A 22,989-nucleotide genomic window follows, 5' to 3' on the forward strand; every position below is an offset into this window, starting at 1 on the left:
AAAACCCGCCGGAGAGCGTATCCCCGCGGGCGCCGGATCGGCCTGGGCTGAGATCCCGCACGTCGCGGTCATTTCCTCTGCGTCCGAAGCCGCCTCCGCCGCCCTCGGCAGCGGCGCACACGTGGACACTTCCCGTCTCGCCCTGGGTCCCGGCGGAGGGCGGGAGCGGCGCGGACACTGCCGTCCGGCCTCCCAGCAGGCCCGGGGGCAGAGACCCGGCCGCGTGGTCCGGGCGCCGCCCCAGAGGCCCGCGAGGCTTCCTTGCCGGACCCGCGGCCCCAGAGCCCACGGCTTCGGCCCGTAGCAGCGGAACCCCGAGAGCCGCACACGGCTGTCCCGCGTACTCCCGAGTGAGCCGGCCCGGCAGGAGCACGGAGCACGGACGCAGGCCTCCTCTCCCCGCGGGGAAGCCGCCAGCGCCGCCGGACACGTGGGGGCCCTCGGCAGCGGCCGCCCCGGGGCAGAGCAGCCGCAGCCCTCACGGAAACGAGAGAAGGCAGCCCAGACGAGCTGCTAAGGGGCAGGAGCGATCTGTGCGAGGGGGAAAACGGAATTTCCTGCCCTAAAGTAAGGCTCTGCATGAAAATAGGAGCAGGGGGAACTCAAGGGTTGACTCCTAAGACCGGGCGCTGGGGACTTGAAGCGCGGGGCGGCCCCGTTTCTGGGGTAGCTGATATCTGCGCTGTCGGGGGCGAAGGAACCCAGAGCAACGGTGCTTGCCATGCAGAAGGCTCGGCGCGGCCACCCTGCCAGCCAGGGACAGCTGTCACCGTGCCTGGTACCCAGCACGCCCTGATGTAACCTCGGTCATTTACGCCTGCACCAAGTCACAGCTTAGGGTCCTTTGGGCAGTCCCCTTCGCTTGCTTGTTCTGAAAGACTGTCCTCTTCTTAAGTCACCTGCCCCCATCCAGTCTCCATCCCAGCGCAAGGCACCGCTCCCTCCGCCTGGACACCTGCAGCAGCCTCCCCACTGGCCCCCTGGCCGCCTGTCTCCCTCTCACGGGCTCTCACTGCCAGGCGCGTCCTCGAGGACAGCCCTGATCAGAGCACCCCCCCCCCCCAGTTCCAAACATCTGCTTTTGTAGCAGTAGGGACACAGCCCAAGGATAAGCATTGTCCAAGGGCACTCAGAGGCCGAGCTGGACCTAAAGTCAGATTTTCTCTGCCGGGGAAGGTGCAGGGTTCTCCCCCTACGCCACCTTGCTGGCCCCAGCCACATGCCCTCAGGCCCTCCAGAAGCCCTGTCAGCCTCAGGACGCGCCTGCAGCTTCTGTCCGTGGTCCCTGGTGACAGCAAGAGGGAGCCTCTAACAGCTAAATCAATGTGTACCACATGCCCACTCAGGTCCCCTTCCCCCTGCTTTCACATACAGTACATAACCTAGCCAGACCCACCCTCCCCTGCCGCCCAAGGTCTGCACAGTGACCTGCTGCCATCTCTGGTCTGGGACCTCGTGTCCTCTTCCTCTTCAACGTGACATTGCTCCCCAGTCACAACTCCTCATGCTCCACCTCCCACTTGGCCAGCATGCTTCCCATTCTGGTATCTGCCCTGCCACCCTCACCATCCAGTCCTTCCTCAAGCACTACCTTCTCAGCCAGGCCACCCTGGCCACCCTCCCTGGTGCTCCTGGCCCACTCACCTGCTCCACACATCCTTCCCCCTACGCTTAGCATCCTCTAGCCCACCAAGCCATGTACCTGATAACTATGCTTGTCACCTGTCTGTCCCTGCCAGAGCGCCACCCTAGGAACAAGGGGATTTTGTGGGTGTTTGCTGGCTCATCTATTCCCCAGTGCTTAGACCCATGCCTGACACAAAGAAGGAGCTGAGTAAACATTTGATCTTGAAGGAATCAATCTTGTCATCACTTCCCTTTGCAAACCTCATATTCTGGCCAAAATAAACAGCTCAGCATTTGCCAGACCCAACTCATGTTTACCAGCTTTTCCTACAATTTATCCTATTTCTTTGCCTGGAATGCCTCCCATCCCTACACATTTTAAGGGACGCTCCAATACCAGTCCTTTCCCCAAAGCCCTCCTTGATCCACCCTCCGCACCACTCCCCCTGACAGCTTACCGCTCACAGCCCAGGGGCTGGCCAGTGCCCTCCTGCCCCGAAGATCTATAAGTTAAGGCGGAGTTCACATCTGTCACCTCCCTCGGCTATACAAACAAGAGTTCAATAAATATTGACTGAATGAATCGAACACTGGCACTAAATTATGAACATTGTTCCCTTGCTTAATAAAAAAAAAAAAAAACACCCTCGAATCATTTTAAGTAACAAGTCTCTGAAAGGAACACTGCCAGTGCCTACAAGGCAAGGGCTCAGTGTGGAGCTTTTCTAAAGAAACGAGGAGAACGCAACTTCTGGTGACAAGAATGCTAAGGAAACAAGAGTGATCTGTTTAAGAAAACAATGGAAATTTCTGCTATCAAGTTCCTGAACTGCACCCTAAGACATCCTGGGACGGGTTGCCTTCGGGGGCCTCAGGGCCATTTAAACTGCCTGTGACCAGTTCTGAGAGTCCACACTGTTCAGCTGACGCCTGCAAGATGCAGGCGCTTGGCTGCAGATAGCGGTACCCTTGCTCGTCACACGAAACCTCTCCAAAGAGAACCAGCACCTTTCCAATACTGCATGTCTCCTCCATGAACATGGTATAACCCCTTATTCGTTTGGGCTATGTCGAATTTTTGTCAGTAATGTCGTCGGTTTTCTGAGAGGTCTTGCATACCTTCTTTAGACTTATTCTTAGGTATGTGATATATGCATTTTAAATTTAACTTTCAGTTAATAGACTTTATTATTTAGAATGGTTTTGGGTTGTCATTAAAATGGAGTGGGAAGTACAAAGAGTTTCCATAGTACCTGCCAACACATACACACCCTAAACAGTTTTCCTGTTAGTAACTCCTGGTACTTCTGTTACCATTGATGAGCCAATATCCATATATTATTATTAACTAAAGTCCATGGTTGACATTAGAGTTCACTTTTATTATTGCACATTCTGTGCACTTTGACAAATGTGCGGTGACATGTATCACTATTATAGTATCACTGAGTAGTTTCGTTGCCTAAAAATTCTCTATCCTTTGCCTATTCATCCCTCCTCCCAGCCCCTGGCAACCACCGATCCTTTCACCCCTCTGTAGTTTTGCCTTTTACGGGATGTCCTATGGTTGGAATTGTACAGTATGGAGTCTTTTGATAGTAATTCTTTCAGGTTTATGATTTTTTTTTTTTAAGAGAGGCAGTGAGGCTGGGGCGCCTGGGTGGTTCAGTGGGTTAAAGCCTCGGCCTTTGGCTCTGATCATGATCTCAGGGTCTTGGGATCAAGCCCCGCATTGGGCTCTCTACTCAGCAGGGAGCCTACCCCCCCCCAGCCTGCCTCTCTGCCTACTTGTGATCTCTGTCTGTCAAATAAATAAATAAATAAATAAAGGGAGGGAGTGAGGTGTTGGGAAGATGGAGAAAGAGAGAATCTTAAATAGACTCCATGCCCAGGCTCACAACCTGACCCAAAAATCAAGAGTTGGATGCTCAACCAACTGGGCCACCCAGACACTCCTCAGATATATGACATTTTTGATAATAACATCAGTGATACCAGTTGCCAAAATGTTTTCCAAAGTGGCTGCACCATTTTACATTCTTGTATTCAGTGTAGGAGAGTCCTTGTTGTTCCATATCTTCAGCCACACTTGGCCAGTCTTCTAAATTTTAATTTCAGTCATTGAAGTTGGTATATAGCAATATCTCTCTGCTTCTGACAGTGATAGCTACTGCTATCAATCTCCATTATCCTAATGATAACAATGCTGAACATCTTTTCATGTGCTTACTTGCCATCCAATGCCCTTTGTTGAAGAGTCTGTTCAAACCTTTAGCCCATTTTTGCTGTAATTCTTGATTGGGTTATTTTCTTATTGAATTATAAGAACTCTCTATATATTCCAGATGTAAGTCCTTTGATGTATGTTTTGTAAATATTTTCTCCAATATGTGGCATGCCTTTTCATTTTCTTATGTCTCTTTTTTTAAGATTTTATTTATTTATTTGACAGATAGAGATCACAAGTAGGCAGAGAGGCAGGCAGAGACAGAGAGGAGGAAGCAGGCTCCCTCTGAGCAGAGAGCCCGATGTGGGGCTCAATCCCAGGACCCTGAGATCATGACCTGAGCTGAAGGCAGAGGCTTAACCCATTGAGCCACCCAAGCACCCCTCTTGTGTCTTTTGATGAGCAGAAGTTTACAATTTTGGTGAAATCCAACTTACTAATTTTTTTTCATAGTTCATGCTTTTTGAATCATATATAAGAAATCTTAGCCAAACTCCAAATCACTAAGACATCTTCTGTATATTCTTTTTGGAGTTGTGTAGTTTTCACTCTTAAAATCGGGTCTATGACCCATTTCAAGTTCCTCCTCACCCTCCACCTCCTCCTCTTCTTCTTTAATATGGTGTTTGATGAGAGTCAAGATTTGTTCTTCTGTGTACTTTTAAAAATTTATTTATTTATTTATTTATTTATGAGAGAGTGGGAGATACAGGGAAAGCATAGAGGGGGAGTGGGAGGGGGGAGAAGCAGACTCCCAGTTGAAGAGGGAGACTGATGTGAGGCCTGATCCCAGGACTGTGATCATGACCCAAGCCATAGGCAGACACCCAACCAACTGAGCCACCCAGGCACCCCTATTCTTTTGTATATTTCTATCCAATTGTTCCAGCACTATCTGTTAAAAACATTATTTTTTCCCCATTGAAATTACTTGGCACTTTGTTGAGAACCCATTGACCATATATGTGAAAGTCTAGTTCTAGACTTGCTCTTCTGTTCCACTCATCTATTTGTTTATTTTCACATCAGTACCACACTGTTTGGATTACTGTAAGTCTACAGTAATTCTTGAAATCATGTAGTCTAAGTCTTCTGTGTTCCCTTTCAAAGACACTTTAACACCTCTAGGTCCTTTACGTTTCCATATAATTTTAGAATCAAGTTGTCAAATTCAACAAAAAGACATGCTAAGATTTGATTTTGATCATGTTGAATCTGTAGGTCGCTGCAGGAAGAACTGCAATCTTAACAAAGCTGAGTCTTCTGATTAAGAGCATGGTATAACTTGCCATTTATTTAGATCTAGGTCTTTTAAAATTTCTCTCAGCAATGTTTTGTTAGTTTCATTGCACACATCTCATGCATTTTAGCCCAAGGCATCTCATAGTTTTCTGATGCTTGATTACTTTTTAAAAGTTAAACTAACCTTGTATTCCTGTGAGGTGGGGACCAACTTTCAGCACACTGCAGATATCTTTTCATTGTCTTCTGGTTGAGAAAATTATCTCTGTTTTTGGTTGAAAAGTCTGAGAATTTGGTTGAGAAGTGATCTCTGACTTGTTGCTCCTCTGAAAGTAATGTCTTTTTTCATTGTTTTTAACCTCTAGCATATTTGAGGATGACCTCTTTGTCTTTTTTTTCAGCCGTTGCACTATAGTGTGTCTAGATATGGATTTTTTTGTTTTTTATCTTTAATTCTGCCTATAGTTCTGTAGATTCTTGAATTTGTGACTTGATGTCTTTCATCAGTGGCAGAGAAGCTTCAGTCTCTATCACTGCCAATACTGCTTCTGCTCCATTCTCTCTTTCTTGTCCTCCTAGGATCCCAATGATATGTACAACAGAATTCTCAATACATTTGTGTTCTGTCCTTTTGTTTTTGTGCTTCATTTTAGATATTATCTTCTGACCTATCCACAGAATTCCACAATTCTCCCAATAGTCATGTCTACTCTGCTGTTCTATCTGTCTACAGGGTACATAATTTCAGCCTTTGTATATTTTACTTTTGTAATTTCTACTTGGGTATTTTTCATATCAATGTACTTTCTAAATATATAATTTCTGGTGTCTACCAAAGTTCCCAACCTCATTGTTTATCTTCTTAAGTAGAGTAAGCAGGTTATTTTAAGGTTTATATCTTATAAGCCTAATATCTAGCATCTCGTGGGTCTCTTTCTATTGTCTATCATTTCCATTGCTCATGAGGTCTTCTTGCACTCTTGGTTGGTTTTGTTGTGTGCCACTCTGTGCAAACAGTCATGCCTCACCATGAAAAGGATCACATGGGCAGAAATTGTACAAAGTGATTGTACTAATTGATGGTGAAAATTACCATGCCCTTTCAAAGTTTTTGGCAAAACATTATTGTCCCTTGTAAATGAACAGGGAACAAAAACATATTGTAAAACTAATACAGACTTAGTACTTTGTAATTTAAAACACTAGAAACACTGAAATCCAAGTGTCTCATTTCTTTGTAAAAACCTTACCCAGAGTAGCTTGAAGCCACACCCACTTAGTTCTGGTACCTAGTCGTGGACACCTAAGCCGTGTTGTGGGGAGCCTGGTGGCATTTAACTAACTGTGGTCATTGGGATTCCTACAAATGGAACTGCACACTGGGAGCTGCCTATATTTCAGAATTTGTTCCTAGAAATAGAGACCTAGGATGATGCTTTGTTCCTCCAGGCATCTACCAGGGTCCTGGCAATCTGGGACCACCTTCGTCCAGCCTCCGGGACTGAGACTAGTTAGAACCGGAGTCAGTTCATGAGCAAGCTTATCGATTTCCAGCCACCTATTTTCCTAGAGGGCAGCTTTTTGGGTCCCAACAGAAAACTTGGGCTGTTTCCAGGATCTTCCCTTCTTAGAGGTTTGATAGCCCGAGTCTTTACTCTTAGCCACAGAGAAATGCTACTTAGCTTCTTCATCGCTTCATCCATAAACTGGCCAATACCCCAGGGACAAAATGACCCCAAAGGTCAAATTCCCATCCTCTCCAGACCTCAGCCTGACAACTCACTGGGTGAGTTCTCCAGTGCCATGGCATACGTTTAAAGATTTCGTCCAACTTTTAGAGTTGACTTTCAAGCCATTATCAAAAACAGAGCCCCCATGTCAATATTTTCAGACCTGTTTCTCTCTTCATTTTTTATTTCCAGAGCCCTAGAGTATTTCTGTACCCTTAAATAAACTCTGGAGACTGGCATATGACTGCATTTCCTTAAGGTTTTCCTCATATTCAGGCAATCTGGTTATAACAGCTTCCTAATAAAATGCCAGTAAAATTTTCGAACAGAAAAACTCATCTTTTCAACAACCACAAGGGCACAGGTTATTAAGTAGAGAGGGAGGCTTTGTTATTCAACAGCCATTGTTAGGAGTCTTCTATACTAGGCCACGGTCTAGCCACAAGTACAGGAGTGAAGAAGACAGACAGACATCCCTTCCCCTGTGGAGCAGCCATTCCAGGGAGGGGAGGCAGACGGGAGGCCAACGGAGCATGTCCTTTGATGGACGGTGACCAGGCAGGCAGAAGGGGCTACAGTCACAAATAGGGGGGTCAGAGAAGACTTCCACATGTGGGGAAGAAGCACAGTTAGGATGTCCTTCCTTCCTGTAAACAGGGACTCAGAGCTGGGAGAGTCCCATGGTGCCAGGACCTCCCGACACTCCAGCCCCCTCCACTGCAGCAGCGGCAGTGGGAGCTCTGCCCCGGGCCTCAGCCCGATGGAGGGAAGGGAGAAAACCACCACACTCTGCCACTCACTGTGCTGTCACACGTGTCCCTCTACAGCTGTCCTGGCACGTGTCCGCACGACCTCCCCTACCCTGGCTGCCTCATACACCAGCAACTCTGGCCCCGGCTTTTTATCTCGGATGTCCTAGATTTGTCTTCCGTTGTCGGAGCCGGACACTAAGCAGGTCACTCACATTCGGGTATGAACAGGAGAGATGGTGAATTCCACGAGCACGGCACCCAAAGATGTCCACGCTCCAATCTTGGAGCCTAGGTGACCTTGCGTGGCAGACGGGACTGAGGGCACCGCAACGGGCTGACTTGTGTCCCTGCTGCCAAAGGATACATCCAGGTCCTTCCTCCGGTACTTCAGAATGTGACCTTAGCGGAAAAGGGGTCTGGGCAGATGTAGTTATGATGACATCATACGGGAGCAGGGCAGGCCCTTAATGACAAATGGTGTTCTTATAGAAAAGGGGGGACATCTGGATACACACACACACACACACACACACACTCACTGTGTGATGACAGAGGCAGAGACTGGACTGATGCGTCTACAAGCCAGAGAGCGTCAGGCTCGACAGCCAGCGCCACACGGTAAGTGAAGGCAAGGGAGGGTTCCACCCAGAGACTCGGGGCTGGGGGGACATAGCCCTGCCCACACTTCGATGTCAGACTTCTGGCCCCCAGAACTGCCGGGGGAACACGCGGCTGTTGATGGTGCTCTTTGTTACGACTGCTTGAGGAGACGGACCCGGGCCCGGGCCCCGGCTCAGGAGACTCGCCTGGGCCACCTGGCTGGGGCTGAGCGCGTCTCCTGGGCCCTGCGAGCTACAGGGAGGCGGAAAGGGGGTGTCCGGGAGAGTCAGAATGTGAGGACGATTCAACCCACGGTGCTGATTTTCACCACGAAGGGGTCACAAGCGAAGGGCTGCGGGCCACCCCCCACCTGGCTGGCCGCCCCCGAGGGAACAGGGAATCTGAACGGGCCGAGCGGCACATATATCACCTCAGTGATCCCGACTTGCGGGGAAAACCCAACCTCAAACCCATCTCAGTGGCCTGATGTGCAGGGAGCCCAGCAGGAGGGACGTCTGGTAAAATGGGTCCCAGAAGCCAGCCCAACAGCGGTCCCGCCCGTGGAAGGCAGCCAGGCTCCTCTCCCAGGCTCCCCCGGGAGCCGGCCCCGCTCCCACCTGCCGTTAACGGGGCTCGTGACGGCCCCGGGCAGGAGTCGGCTGCCTCGGTCCCACCGCCACAGCCGCGGAGCCAGAAGCCTCCCGGTCCTCGAGGGCCTCGACGTCCCCCATCGTCCATAATCCAAGGAGAGGAATTTGTCTACGGAATAATATGCCCCAGTCACTACTGTCAGGCCAAACGGTGTCACGCTAACGGCTCACCCGGCTCACCTCTCGGGGAGCAATTATCACGCTCAGGGGACTAAGACCGACTCACTGCTCGGAGGCTTGTCTGCTTTTAATGCTGGAAGAGTCAGCGACAGAGAGAAGGCAGACCCCGGCACTAAGCGAATGCCGCTTCCTGCATCTGGGTCATTAGATGCACAATTAGAGTTAATATTCACCTAAGGTTTAAATTCTGCTGCACTAAGTGGGTCAGAAGGATTTCGCATGAGCACTTAATGCCTTCGAGGTAATAATCAGAGCAACTAAAACGGGTTCTGGAATCTCTTGGATAATTTTTGTTCACTCTTGCCTCCTTCCTGACTTACCTCCTCTAGTGAAAGGAAGTTCTGAATTTTAAAGATGAGTATTTGTGGAGCCACCCATTCAGATCGCTGTGAAAACCCTGGCGTTCCCCGCTCGGGGGCCCGTGTCCCCTCTGCCTGGGAGCTCCCCGCGTCCTGCGACGCAGGGCTTTGTAAGGATGGTGACTGTTCCTGTCGCTGTTCCACGGCCTCCTCAGCGCCTCAGACGCTGCCTAGCACAAGGTGGGCCCTCAGTAAGTGTGTGCTGAGTGAATGCACCAACTCGGACATGCACAGCGAGAGCGCTCAGCGAACAGTGGCCGCGGGAGGCCAGAATGTATCGAGTCAGAGAGCATTGCACCTGCCGTCGGGTTTGAATGTCTGCAGGACAAAACCCTACATCCGGTCTGGAGGAGGGTCCGGGAGGCGTGATGGAGGAGGGGGCCCTGGGCTGAGCCTCCAGGGACTCTCCGCTGGACGGTGGCCGTACAGGAGCTACCCGGTCGCACGGCCCGAGGCTGAGCCGGTGGTGAGCAAGGCCACTCCGGCTTGGGGCTTCCGGGGTCCCTGTTGCATGGGGAGACCAACCTTCATCGGGAAAAGCCCCCGGGCATCCTAAGTGCATGTGTCGGGGAGGTCCAAGTGGGGCAGGGAATTCAGAGAGGTTCCCCTGAGAGGGTAGCTTCAAGCTCAGTGCTGCAGGGCAGAGGCTCTGGGGGCGAGGTGGGGGCGGGGGTCAGTAAAGGAGTGTCCCGGGCAGGAGGGAGGGACCTGGGTGCGTGCGGTGCGGGAAGAAAGTCAGGCTGGGAGAGGAGGGCTGGGCCTTCCTGCTCACAGGGAAGCTGATGAATAAGGCCGGTGAGTCAGCAAGAAGCCCGACGGCGAAAAGAAGCCAAGAAACAGCTACAGAGTTCTTCCTATGTGGCAGGTATAACCACCCTTGGAAAGCGCTGGTACCCGCCCACGTGTCAACGAGAAAGCCGAGGCGCAGGCCAGAAGGGCCCACGTGAGGCTGAGAGCCACACCGAGGACCCCACGCTGGTCCTGCGTCCAGAGCCTCAGCCTAAGGCCACATCCTGGGCCAGGAGGCAGGGCTGGCCACGCTCCGCGGGAGTCCCTGGGCGGGTCAGGGTGAGGTCAGGAGGCCAGCGGACGTGGGGCCTGAGGTCACGGCCACAAGGACCAAGTGCACAGGCCCCTGGGGAGGAGGCGAGGCCAGCTGGACCCAGGAAACGGCGGAGACCAGCGGCTGGCATCGGGAGAGAGGCGCCGAGGGCTCCAGACTGGAAAGTGAGCGTCTGTGTCCCTGGTCCCTTGGCAGCGCAGCTCCGGGCGTGCACAGGTGATGGCTGAAGCCATCTTCTGACGACAGGCAGAGGACGTGCCAACACCTCCGGCTAGGATGTCACTTTCATCTCTGAAAAGCAGCTCCTTTCCCGAGCCCTGCGTTCCGATCCTTGCTCTCGTCCCTCGGAGCGCTCGTTCTCAGAGATGGTGCCAGTCCCGATGTCGCAACGCACCGCCATGCATCCTTCTGAAACACCTCCTAGAGGAGGACTCGCGTGGCTCGGAAGGCCCCCCTGCGAATGCGCGGTCAGTGCGGGCCTCCGTGTGTCTGTCTACCGCGGCTGGGTGCGGAGGAGCCGCGGCCGTGCCCACCTTCCTGGCTATGGTTCTCCTTCCAGACTCCTGCTTCTTCACTGGCCTGTGCCCTGCAAGTACTAAAGATCAGCAGCTGTCCTTGGCTGTGGTTAAATATTCACCTCCACTAGCCTTCTGACCTCGACTCCAAAAGCCAACTTCATTAGATTCATCTAAGTCAAGAGGACGGGGCAGAAGAAGGTCGATCACTTTCGGTCTCTGGGTTGAAAACAAAAGACCCCCCTTTCCTCTTCTTACAGCTGCTCCGCACTCTGTCCCCTGTCTTCCCACACAGAGCCAGGAGCTTCGAGGGAATGACAACTGCCCTTCGCAGAAAGCGCCCGCTGGAATCTGCCTGCTGTGGCCTCAGCCGGGAACTGTGACCTTCCTAGAGGCTCCCTTCCCACAGGCCCCTGCCCCTTCTCCTCGCTCTCCCCTGCACCTAAAACCTCCTTTTCTGCACCTGACGGACGCTCTGGGCGCCAACATTTCCACCGGCCCCGCACAAGAGTTCCTTGAACCCTGTGTATGCTGGTCTTCTCCTCTCAAGGAACATCCGCCTCAGAGACTTCTAAAGCCCCGGTACCTTTCTCCTCATGCCCCTCATTGTTCAAAGCCTTCTTCTCAGGTTGTTGCCCCCCACAAAACCTGGGCTGGCAGCATCTCTGCCCGGCTGGACTTGTTCCTCAGCTCTCAGGAGTCCTGGCTGAGCCGAACAGAGGAGGTTTCCCTTCCTGATTTGACAACTGCAACAACAGAATGTCTTCCTTTCTGGAAAACTCTCTCCACATGTGGCTGCTTCTAAGGAGAGAAGGGGCGGAGGTGCTTTCCTGAGCCTGCGTGTGCTTGGGACTGGACGCCATGCAGCTTCAGGGGAGCCCAGGAGACGCAGGAGGGAGGCCCCTGCCCTGACCTGAGACAGTGTCAGAGACGGGGACATGTTCCAAGTGGAGACAGGGGGCGATCATCACGGGCCAGCAGAGCCCTCCCCCGAAGGTCAGGACATCAGAGGACGGCACAAGCCATTCAAATGCTCTGGTTTCAACCAGATTTCACATTTCTCTGAACAATTTTCCTTTTAAACATCATTCCCCTTAATCCCACCCCCGATGCGAGTGCACAGCGAACAGATAAGACAGATAAGCCTAGTTATCAAGCTCTCCCATAAAATGAACCAAAAGGAGACTGTAGAATTTATCAAATTTCCTCATGATCCCTAGAAAGGGGGAACGGGCTCTGCGTGTTGGCAGCCTACTCCACCTGTCTGATAATAAACTTGCTGGAGAGGCTTTTAAAAGTTCTTCTGGTCAAAACTTATCCCACTGAACACAGGAGATAGGAGAAACCCTGCCTGCGGACAGTCAGCAGACACGATCTGACAGCAGAGCGAGCCTGTCCCCTACAAGCCGTGTTGCTTCACTAGAAATCCGATGGGGCACCTGGGTGGCTCAGTGGGTTAAGCCGCTGCCTTCGGCTCAGGTCATGATCTCAGGGTCCTGGGATCGAGTCCCACATCAGGCTCTCTGCTCAGTGGGGGGCCTGCTTCCTCCTCTCTCTCTCTGCCTGCCTCTCTGCCTACTTGTGATCTCTGTCTGTCAAATAAATCAATAAAATCTTAAAAAAAAAAAAAAAAGAAAAGAAAAGAAATCCGCACTGACACAGTCTCGTCGGGCTGACGAGACTCACTTCTTAGAATGTTTCAGAAAGGACGCGGCCACGGGTCAACTCCGCATGACTGGGTCCCTTTCACTGGAGCTTGGCAACCTGTCACCTTCGTGTGGTGATCACGAACCACAGGCTTATTCGGTTACGAAGGGCTGCAGGAAAGCGTGGGGCCTCACTCACTCGTAAAAACGGGGTGGAAAAGGAACTACAATATACTGTTCATTTAACTGTATTATAATTTCGACCCACGCATACAAAGCTTCATGATCTTGGAGGCGGTGCCTCATTCTGTATCTGCCTTGCTAGCTCTGACTATTCGAAGTGATGCCTTCCTCAAGGTCTGCTTGTGGCCTCTGAGCTAACGGTGTGAAGCGAGTACTTCAGACTGGGAACTGTCACTCGTCTTTACTCACAAATGTCTTAAAAGAGCGCAAAACTGAAGCAGCCAGGCGAGCGCGGTTCCCTGCAACACGGAGCCACCACTGTCTCGAGCTGCCCCCGTGCCGATCTGGTCCCCACACCCGGAGTGGCCGCGGGACCCCTGCCCTCCCAGACAGAAGTGCCCCCGAACTCCCACCAGGGTAAAGACACCCCTTCCCTGATGAGCCCGTTGTTTGGAATCTGAACCCACGATCTCGCAGAAAGCTATCGCATTCTACTTAACTAGCTGCTCGGGCCCGCTCGTGAAAGTCCCCCCGATACACGACGTGCCCGAATCAGAGTCATGATCACGGTCGGAGTCATCTTGGCCACCACCGCCTTCATGACACGGGTGCCCCGCACCCTGCACCTGGGGCCGCAGGACTGCAGCCGCTCCCCTGCCGCGGCGCGGCCGAGACTGCGGCCTCCCCGTCCCAGTGGGAGGGAAGCTGCCACGTGCCATGGGGGCCTGGCGGGCAGGCCTGCTGTCGCCCTTCGAAGCCAGCTCCCGCCCACGTTGGCGGCCGGTAGGCAACGGAGGTCTGGCGGCCAATCCTTGTCCAACTGCGTTCTGCTGGTGGCTTGGCTCAGTGACCCTTCGCAAGGACCTACTCGGGACGTAAGACCAGCGGGGCAGACACGAACAGGACACACACTGCGCTCAGCGAGTCCCAGCCCCGCGGGGAACGTCCGTGCCGCTTTCTCAGAGCCTGTGAAAATCCTGGCCAGAGCAAAAATCGCGCAGGGACCGGCTGTGGCTCACCGAGGAGCCTAGGGCAGGAAGGGTCAGCTTCCTCCCAGGACACCTTCTGGGCTACACGTGGGTTTTCATGTCGTACAAGGGGACTACAGGTAAGCCTCCACTTCTGAGCTTCCCAACCCCTCAGAGAAGGAAGTGGGATTTTCTGGTGAGGAGAGAGCGGCAGAGCAGAGTAGAGAGGCGGGCAAAGGCCCCGGGCCCGGCAGGCAGCTGCTAAGGAGCAAGAAACCACGTCCCAAGCTTCAGAACCCAGTGCATTTCCACCGTAGGGAGCTGCCTGCGGCGCCAACCCACACGTCCGAGGGCTTTCTCTCCCACCACGAGCTGACCTGAAAACAAAGGCGGCTCAACCACAAAAATAATTCTAACAAGGCTGGCCCGGGAGGACCAAATTCTTCACTTTTTGGAGTGCAGAAACTCTTCCAGACACCGCGCTGTCAGGACGGCGAGATGCCACGCGATTCAAAACTCCAGGGGAAGGAACAAACACACCTCCCGCCCGAGCCGCGCATCGGGCTAGGCCGCGTCTCACCATCTGCAGAACCAGCTGGAAGCTCACATGCGCGTGCTCCTTTCCACAAGACGCTCACGACTTGTCAGCGGGGCGAATGCTCGGACGAAGAAACAAAGGCATTCACATACGGCCGCCAGGGGCTGCTTGGTTCTTACTTTATGTTTATTTATTGTTTTTTATTTTTTTAATTTTAAAGATTTTATTTATTTATTTGTCAGACTGAGAAAAAGAGAGAGAGAAGCAGGGGGAACGAAAGGCAGAGGGGGAAGCAGGCTCCCCACAGAGCAGAGAGCCCGATGCAGTGCTCGATCCCAGGACCCTGGGATCATGACCTGAGCTGAAGGCAGAGGCTTAACCCACTGAGCCACCAGGCGCCCCTGTTCTTACTTTAAAACTATCTTTGGGTGCCTGGGTGGCTCGGTCGGTAAAGTGTCTGCCTTTGGCTCAGGTCATGATCTTAGGGTCCTGGGATCGAGTCACGGGTTAGGCTCCCTGTTCAGCAGGGAGTCTGCTTCTCCTGCTTCTGCTCCCCTAACTTCTCTCTCTCTCTCTCTCTCTCTCAAATAAATAAAATCTTAAAAAAAAAAAAAAAAAAAAAAAAAAAAAACTATCTTCACACCAAGTTGGAAATTCAAGTTCACTGCCTCACTCTCCCTAACCACATGACCTGGCCTCAGCGTTGACCTCTTGTGTTCCATGTCCCCAGTAAGGCTGAAGTAACAGATACAGCACACGTCTAGCCCGCACCCAGAAACTACGCCTTCCTTCAGAATGTCTGTGGAACGTAGGGAAAACTGACTCAATATCAAGCCATGAAAACCAAAAATAAAAAACAGAGGTTCTCAAATTCAGAAACAGCAGAAATGATACTGGTCCCATTCTCTCTCGGAGAAAAGCAACAAAACCAGTACAGATGCTCAAAAGGGACACGGGCCACTTGGAAGGTGAGGCCCTTGCACTCTTTTCCTTTGGGGATACGCACAGAGATGCGGGAGAGGAAAAGGAGAAAAGAGAAGTGGGGGTGTTTAAAATCTGTGCACACTAAGCTGAGAAACAATTGACTTTTTTTTTACGATTACTTAAAGAATATTAACAAACACAGATGCTCATAGCATGCAAGAGAAAGAGCGTTGGCTATCAATCAGGAAATGGCAAGATGTTTTGGCAAAAACAGTTCCCCTCTCTATAGTCCAGTTTCACCTTTTGGGATGAGGACAATCTCCAACTCTCTTTTTTGTATTCTGGTACAACAAGCAGCTTCAGGAGCTTCATGAGCAGACCGTGGTTCTCTTGCTCCCCACTGAGCACCCTAGGAGGTGCTCGGCGGACGGCTGTAGAATGATGGATTATAAATATATATATTTGACAGAGATCACAAGCAGGCAGAGAGGCGGGTAGAGAGAGAGTGGAGGAACCAGGCTCCCCGCCCAGCAGAGAGCGCGATTTGGGACTCCATCCCAGGACCCTGAGATCGTGACCTGAGCCAGCTGAAGGCAGAGGCTTAACCCACTGAGCCACCCAGGTGCCTCCATATATATGGGGGGCATATATGTTTATATATAAAATATACAATTATACACACACACACATATTAAGGGATTGGCTAAACAATGACTTTACCTAAACACGATGGACTATTACACACGACATTTAAAATGATGAAGCAGAAACACATTTGTTTCACACGGCACGATTTTTCATTACCCAAGAGTCAACAAAGCAGAAGTAGATTACCAAGTGGCTTCTGTGCAAGAAACATGCCTTTTCTCCACTCTCTCTCTTTCTCTCACACACACAATGCTTAAAACTCTGTTTGCGAGTCCAACAGACACGAGCTAGTACACACCATTTCGTGATTATGGGATGTCTCTCATTATATATCTAAGATCTGAGAAAAGAGGGGAAAAAACCACATTTTCTCTACAGTCGCGAAACTTGCTTTTGCCTCAGAGCTGTCCCGAAGTGGGACAGAGCTGCCCCTGTGCTGTATGAGGACAGCTCCAGACCTGACCCACTACCCCAGCAAGCTATCCACTGGATACTCAAATCAGCATGGAAACAGCGAGAAGAGCCGGCACCTGTGACTTCAGCGTCTGTCCAAGAGTAACTCTTCTTGCAGTTCAGCTGTCCAGATTTATGCTACGTGGAACTGCATCGCTATCAAGGAATGAACCTCTCCCGGAAACTGAGACAAGAATCTGCCGCTTAGCAGCACCGACTTCCAGTCCACATTCGTCTGCCTTTCCAGGCACTGAACACAGAGCTAACTTTGCACCACAAAGTAATGTAACTCACCCCAGACGGCTAGTTTGTTGAGCAAGAGAAGGAAACACTTAAATATTTCGGTCTGCAAACAGGAGCGAATAAACCTGGTGTTTACCTGTGCCGGCAACGTCTGACTTCCGAGCTGGTCTCGGCACCAGGGGTTCCTCGCGGAGGCCGGGCCCTTCCCTGCAGCCTTGGCAGCGAGAAGGTAAAGGAGGAAATGATTACGGTATGTCCTCTGGATCCTCCCCAACTCTCCACCACCTTGGAAGGGGAAAGTCACCGTGACCCTACTTCAGCAGGAATGGAAAACCCGGTGCCCCCCGCCCTGCAGGCACCCCCGGGCCCCCTCCCGAGCGGCCCTGGAGAGCAGGGCGCTCCCTGCTTAGCTGGGGTGGGGGTGGCCGCGCAGCCCCTAAGGGCCTGGAGCGCCCTGCAAACGCCAGCACGTCCCACAGTCTCTTCTTAGGAGGACGTTTGACACTGACACTGGGGCACGCCGCCCTCCTTTAAACTTGAAAACTAGCTGAGGAGCGCGCGGGCACGCAGCCGGCCGGCCGGCCGCCGTGGGTCCGGGGCGCGCGTGCGGGCAGGGCCGGCTTCCGGAGCGCGGCGGACACCGCCCTGCGCCCCCCCCGGCCCGCGCGGCCGGGACCCGGACAGACCGGGGCGCGGACGCCGCGCGCGGGACCCGCAGGGCCGGGCCGGGGAGGAGCGGGCGCCGCTGCCCTGGGCTCGGCCGGGGGGCAGACCGCGCTCGGGCGCAAAGTGCGGCCGTCCCCAAAGCGGCTCCGCCGGCGAGTTTCTCCCGTCCGACCGAGCGCAGTTGCCAGCGGTCCGTCTGTCCCCGCCGCCCGCTACCCAGCCTCGGGGATCCCGGGGTCCCGGGAACGCCCCCGGCCGGTGACACCCCCCCAGTAGACCGGGCGGAGCGAAGGGCGCGCCGAGGCCCCCGCCCGCTGCGCCCTCCCTCCCGCGCGACAACTTGCGGACCCTGCGTCTCCGAGGCCCCGGTCGCTCGGAGCGAGGCCGAGCAGGGGGCGGCCCCCTGGGCCCGGGGATCCCCCTCACCAGACCCGGCGCTCTCGGCCCGCGCCCCCGGGTCCCGCGCATGCGCCTCCCGGCCCCTCCTCTGGCCGCCGCCGCCGGGCGTCCCGAGAAGGGGAGGCCCGGTTCTCCGACCCCCGCGAGCGCCCGCCCGCCCCTGGGCACCTGGGGCCAGTCCGCCGCCTGCGAGTCCGCCGGGCGAGCGCGCCGAGGGAGGCGGCGCAGGGCAGGGCGCTAGCTGCCGCCGCCTCCGCCCCCGCCGCCCGCTGCCCCAGCCGTGGGGCTGCAGCGTCCCCTGCCCATGCCCGGCGCCGCCTCCCCGCGCCCGTGCCAGCCGCGCCCCCCGCGGCACGCGCCGCCCCTCTGCCCCCCGCCCCGGCCCGGCTGCGCGGGCGGCTCGCGCGGGTGGCCGCCGGAAGCCCCGCCCCGCCCCGGGTCCCCAGGCCGGGCCCCGGGCGGGACACACCCCCCTGGCGGCGGCAGCCGATTGGCTGCCCGCGGGGTCGGAGGCGGGGCCGCGGCCTCTGGGGCTCCCACCTCGTGCCCGCTGCGGCTGCACCCGTGGGGAAACTGAGGCCGGAGAGGCGGAGGAGCTGCAGAGGTCTCCGGGCGGGCGGGCAGACAGCCACGGTGGGACAGCGCGTGCAGCTGGGCGTCGGCGGGGGTCCAGGCCCGCGCCCCGGGAGGGGCTGCTCTTGCGGCGGGGGTGGGCGCGAGGCCGCCGGACCCTGGAGGTTCCCGCCTGGCGCCCAGGCCCAGCTTACGAGGCCCCTCCTCCCTCGGGAGCCCTGCTCCGCTGGCCTCTGGCGAGCGGGGCTGGACCCCGGCCGAGGTGCGAGCGCCGTAGAGTCGCGGGGTGCGCAGGGTGGGGGGCGGTCGGGGCAGAGGACCGCAGCACACGAAAGAAGGCGAAAGAGAACGCGAGCTGAGGGGCGCGTCAACAGGTGGTGGAGGCGCCCGGGCGGGCGCCGCGGGCGGGGACCCAGGGTGAAGGGCAGCGGGGACAGCGTGGGCACGGGCTACCAACTCCGACCACCCGCTCCACACCCACACCCACACCCCGACCCCGGCTGCCGTGACCCCTCCCGTCCGGCGTCACGGACGAGGGGCTGACTTTGTGCCCCGCCAAGGCGCTGGTCCTTTGCCAGCGCAGGGGGAGGTCGCGGCCCGGCAGCCAATGACAAGGAGCAGGGGAGAGAGCTGCGGAGCTGCTCTGTTTCCGCGGCGGCGCACGGAATGCACAAAGCCCCCGGTGCCAGCGCATCGGGACACCCCTCCCTTGGGAACGAAATGTGTGCTATGCCAGCCTTCCTCCCTGCCCTCCCGCTGCTCCCGCCACTGTTCTATTTGTAGCGGCGAGCGGAGCGGCCCGGGGAACCTGCTGGGGGCCGGTACCCAGCTGCGAGCGAATCCCTGTGTTATGCCGAGACTGGAGCCCAGGCCGTACCTGGCCCTTAAGTCGCAGGGGCCTGGATCTCACCCTTGTGGTTCGGCTCCTTCCTGTGGTGAACTTCGCCCTTCCCTGCAGAGACACCCACATCACCTTTCCGCTCGCACGCCGGCAAGCCCAACTTTTATTACACGTCCTAGCAATAACCAGTGTTTGTATTATGTTCCAGTGTTCAAGGTTATCCCCGCGCATTAAATCCTGACTAGGGCACAGGCTGGGCAGGCTGAGCGTGTGTCTTACTCATGCTGTTAGGAGCCACGATGGTGTCGTGGATACAGCAAAGAAGGAGCTACAGAGCTGACGTCCTCATGAGGACATTCGGGTTCAAAGATGTCATCTGATGTACTCCAGATCCCGGGTTGTGAAGGACCCGGAGTCCAAATGCAAGGGATGTTGGCTTCTTTTCCCAGTTGCGCTGTGACCGTCTGCCATAAACTCAGGTCAGCCAGGCGGTTGGAAAGACCTGGTAAAAAATTGTTTTGAATGAGGACAAAGGAAGTTGTTAGGGTTCAACAGAGTAGTGTAGGCACCTAGCAGACATTAGAGCAATTATATTCTTGGATTCTTGGGGCTCTCAAGGTTTTAGGGAGAGAAAATTTGTTTTTCATGCATGTGTCCAAAGTTGTCCCTTTTGAGCAAATGCTTTCGTCCACCCATACCCTCCCTCCCCCATCCAGGTAGAGAGGGAAGAATGATCAGATCGCCTGGAAGCATCCATGAGACAGCTCCAAGCATGCGGCCCTCGGGGTGGGGGGGCATGGGTCCCTATTTGCTGTGAAGAACCTGACACACACCCAGCATAGGAGAAGCTGTCACACAAAGAACACTCCCCCCCCCCCATGTCCTGGAAGTCTCTCCCTCCCTCTCTCCTCACCTGCAGCGTGGATGGAACATGGGCAGTGCCAAAGAGCAGAGACAGCCTCCTGTGCTCGGCTGAACGGGATCTGTAAGATCGGGGACAAATTCATGCTCTTGACAATGTGTCTGACACCCTGGGTCCCCCTGGAGCCTTAATAAATGCTAAGAGACTTTGGGGGTACGTGTGTCTCAGTTTATAGCTTCCACCTGTTGGGGCTGATGGTGTTCCCGCATTTCTAATCACATTTTCTAATCTGTTAGAAAAGATGTTTGGAGACATCATTATTATGGTGCTCCCATTACGATCGGGAGACCGAGGCACAGAGAGGTTGCTTCCCAGACCAGGTCACGGAGGCCAGTTGCAGAACCCGGGCTAGGAGGCGGGTCTGTGGCACCCACACTCTGAGCAGGTCCTGGATGCACCCACCCACCCAATCTCCCTGGGGCTGCTGATGCTGTGCCCTTGGCCTCTGGGAAAGAATTAGGACTTTCAGAGAGGAGATGGGGAGCCGAAGGCGGCTCCTGCCGCTAAATACCAGACTGTGGGGTACACGCTGAACTTGTAAGAAGGTGAGGTCAGCCCTCTGTGTCCAGAGAGAAGGTGAGACCTGACCGCCTTCCTGAGTCCTGGTGGGGGGAGCAGCAGGTCCCACGGGTCTGGGGGGCCAGGGTCTGTTTGTCCTACAGCTTAGGTAAGCCCTTTTCCAGGAACCAACACCTCTACAGGTCACTTATTTGTTCTTTTCTGATCTGCAAACCCTCTGATGAGATGGAGTTTGTGCTCCCGGGGGTCATCAGCCAGGGCAGTGGCCTCTGGGCTCGTGGAAGCCTGCCCTTGGGTCAGGTGGTAGAAATCAATGGGGATAGGGAGCACAGGCTGAGAAACAGAGAGTTGGCTGTTGGCAAGGACAGAGCTACCCCATGGCCTACGGCTGACCCTCGGGACTGACGAAGGGCCTGTGTGTGGCTGCCATCCCAGTAATGACTGCAGAGCCTCATGGGTCCAGATAACAAAGTCTTGTCACATTAGGGCAACAAGCTCACAGCAGTCCCGCAGGCAGTGGGGTTCATCCCCATTGTACAGATGAAGAAACCGAGGGCCAGAAATGACATCGTTCGGCTGAGATCTCCAAGAGGGAGCAAGAACCAGGCTGTCAGAGTCCAGATCCGTTCCACCACCCGCCCTGGCCCCTGGGTGCCCCCCAGAGGTCTGGTCCAGAAGCCGGTGCTCTCCCGGCCTGCTACCCCAGCCCGCACACCGGCAGGATCTGTCTCCTGTCTCTGGCAGGCACAGGAACACCGTGTCGAGGATCAGTCTCGGCCCCAGCACTGCGGAGGGGCGGTAGCACGTGCAGAAGCCTACGGCAGGAGCGAGGGGCCAAGGGAGAGAGAGTAGAAGGTGGGCAGCGGCGGCCTAGTGGGGTGTTGGCTTGATTCCATCAGATTAGTAAAAAATAAGAAACGACGCATGCTAACCGATTGTTATTACCGAAGCAGAGGCCGCGGTGGTGGGTGAAGGCAGGCACTCACATGAGGCCTGCGGGTTCTGGAACCTTCTGCAGGCCAGCAACGGCTGCTGCCTCAGACATTTCACCTCTTCGATAATTAACCTGTCCCCAGCCTAGGTCGACAGACGGGCCACCGTGCTTGCGAAGTCCATGACAGCCCACTTGCAGCAAGGCTGCCCCCTCCCTCCCTTCCCGACAGTGAGCCGTCCTCCCCTCTGGGTCTGTGCCACTGCAACCCCGTGGGAGGGGGCAGGGCTTAAGGTTCTCGGGATGAGGGCTGCCTTGTGGATGGTCTTTTGTCCTGTTTAGGGCGCCGGCTTGGAGCTTCAGAACTCATGTGACCCAGTAGGGGAGAGCCTGACGGTGAATCGCGGTGCGGATAAGCATTTGGTCAATAACGGACATTCCGCTCTGCTGAGACGGGGTTCGCGACGCCCTGACCCGGGTAGGGGTCCCGACTGTGAGCTGTACTGTTGTTGGGGGGCAAGGTCGGGGGTAATGCAGACAGAAGACACTGCTGTTCACCCACAAATGTGTAGTAAAGATGGGTATACGGGCACACCACTGCCTGTGCCTGGGACACCCCCAATTTCCCTCATGAAACGAATAGACAGAACCAGGGATTAGGAATCAAACTGACCTAGAGTCAAAACCTGGCTCTACCTTCGACTCGGTCTGTATAACCTTGGCCAAATGACTTGACCTCTTGACTGAACTTCCTCATCTAACAAATGGGGCAGTGGTACTTATCTGCACAGGCCCTGGGGAGAGAATGAGCAGGGCACCTGTAGGACGTGCACAGACAGGACCTCATAGGTGGGTCGTGGTTGCGATTTGGTGACCAGCTGCCTGAAGGTTCTGCCAAGGGTCACCTCCTCCAGGAAGCCTGCTTGGCGTCCATCCCACCGGCAGAGCCGCCCTCCGCCCTGGGTTGCCACCATCTCCCACGTAGTTGAGCACTGTCTTAATAGGTGCCTCTGCCCCACCTGCGTCACCACGCAGGCGAGCTGGCCTCGACAGAGGCCTCACACCACCCCGACCCCAGGCAGAGTGCTTACTTGTTGCTCACTCATGCTCGGGTCTGCCTGGGCTTCTGCCTTCTACAGATGAGTCCTTCCAGCGCATCGAGGCAGCACGAATTTGAGCCCAGCCCTAGAGAGAGCTCCTTGGAGCAGGGCTGGCCTCCCCCAGCTCTTCATTCCCAGGTGCCCAGCCCAGGGCCCGGAACCCACAAGGCTCCATAAATGAGCCAGGGAATGGCCGGGACATTCTATTGGCGCCTCTCGGCCCTGGCTTTCACCGAAATGAGGTCAAGGACTGTGGTCCCCATTCCCCTGCAGGGACAGGCCATGTGGGCCAAGTGTCCCTGGGCTGTAGCAAGATGGGGAAGAGAAGCAGGGACCTAGTGTTTCCTGTCAAGCTTCAACTAGTCAGTTTGAAGAAACACCCCTTTTCTCCCCGAGAGGATGTCCTTGACATTCTTGGGTTATTACTGAAAATGCCTTTTCTTAATAAAAACGTCTTAGATGAAGTGCTGATAACGGTTGGTAGGGATTGG

General features: G+C 54.8%; 1 protein-coding gene across 1 annotated transcript in view; it reads right to left on the reverse strand.

Moving 5' to 3' along the window:
• PPARA (peroxisome proliferator activated receptor alpha) overlaps nt 1–17,829 on the reverse strand; it is a 65,667-nt gene extending 47,838 nt beyond the window's left edge. The window contains exons 1-2 of the mRNA XM_044228146.1: nt 17,781–17,829; nt 16,684–16,761 (exon numbers count right to left, since the gene is read on the reverse strand). The gene's annotated coding sequence lies outside the window, so the exon portion shown is untranslated. The remainder of the gene's footprint in view (nt 1–16,683; nt 16,762–17,780) is intronic.
• Between the last annotated feature and the right edge of the window lie 5,160 nt (nt 17,830–22,989).

Source organism: Neovison vison, chromosome 12 (genome assembly GCF_020171115.1).
Source record: "Neovison vison isolate M4711 chromosome 12, ASM_NN_V1, whole genome shotgun sequence".
Taxonomy (NCBI): domain Eukaryota; kingdom Metazoa; phylum Chordata; class Mammalia; order Carnivora; family Mustelidae; genus Neogale; species Neogale vison.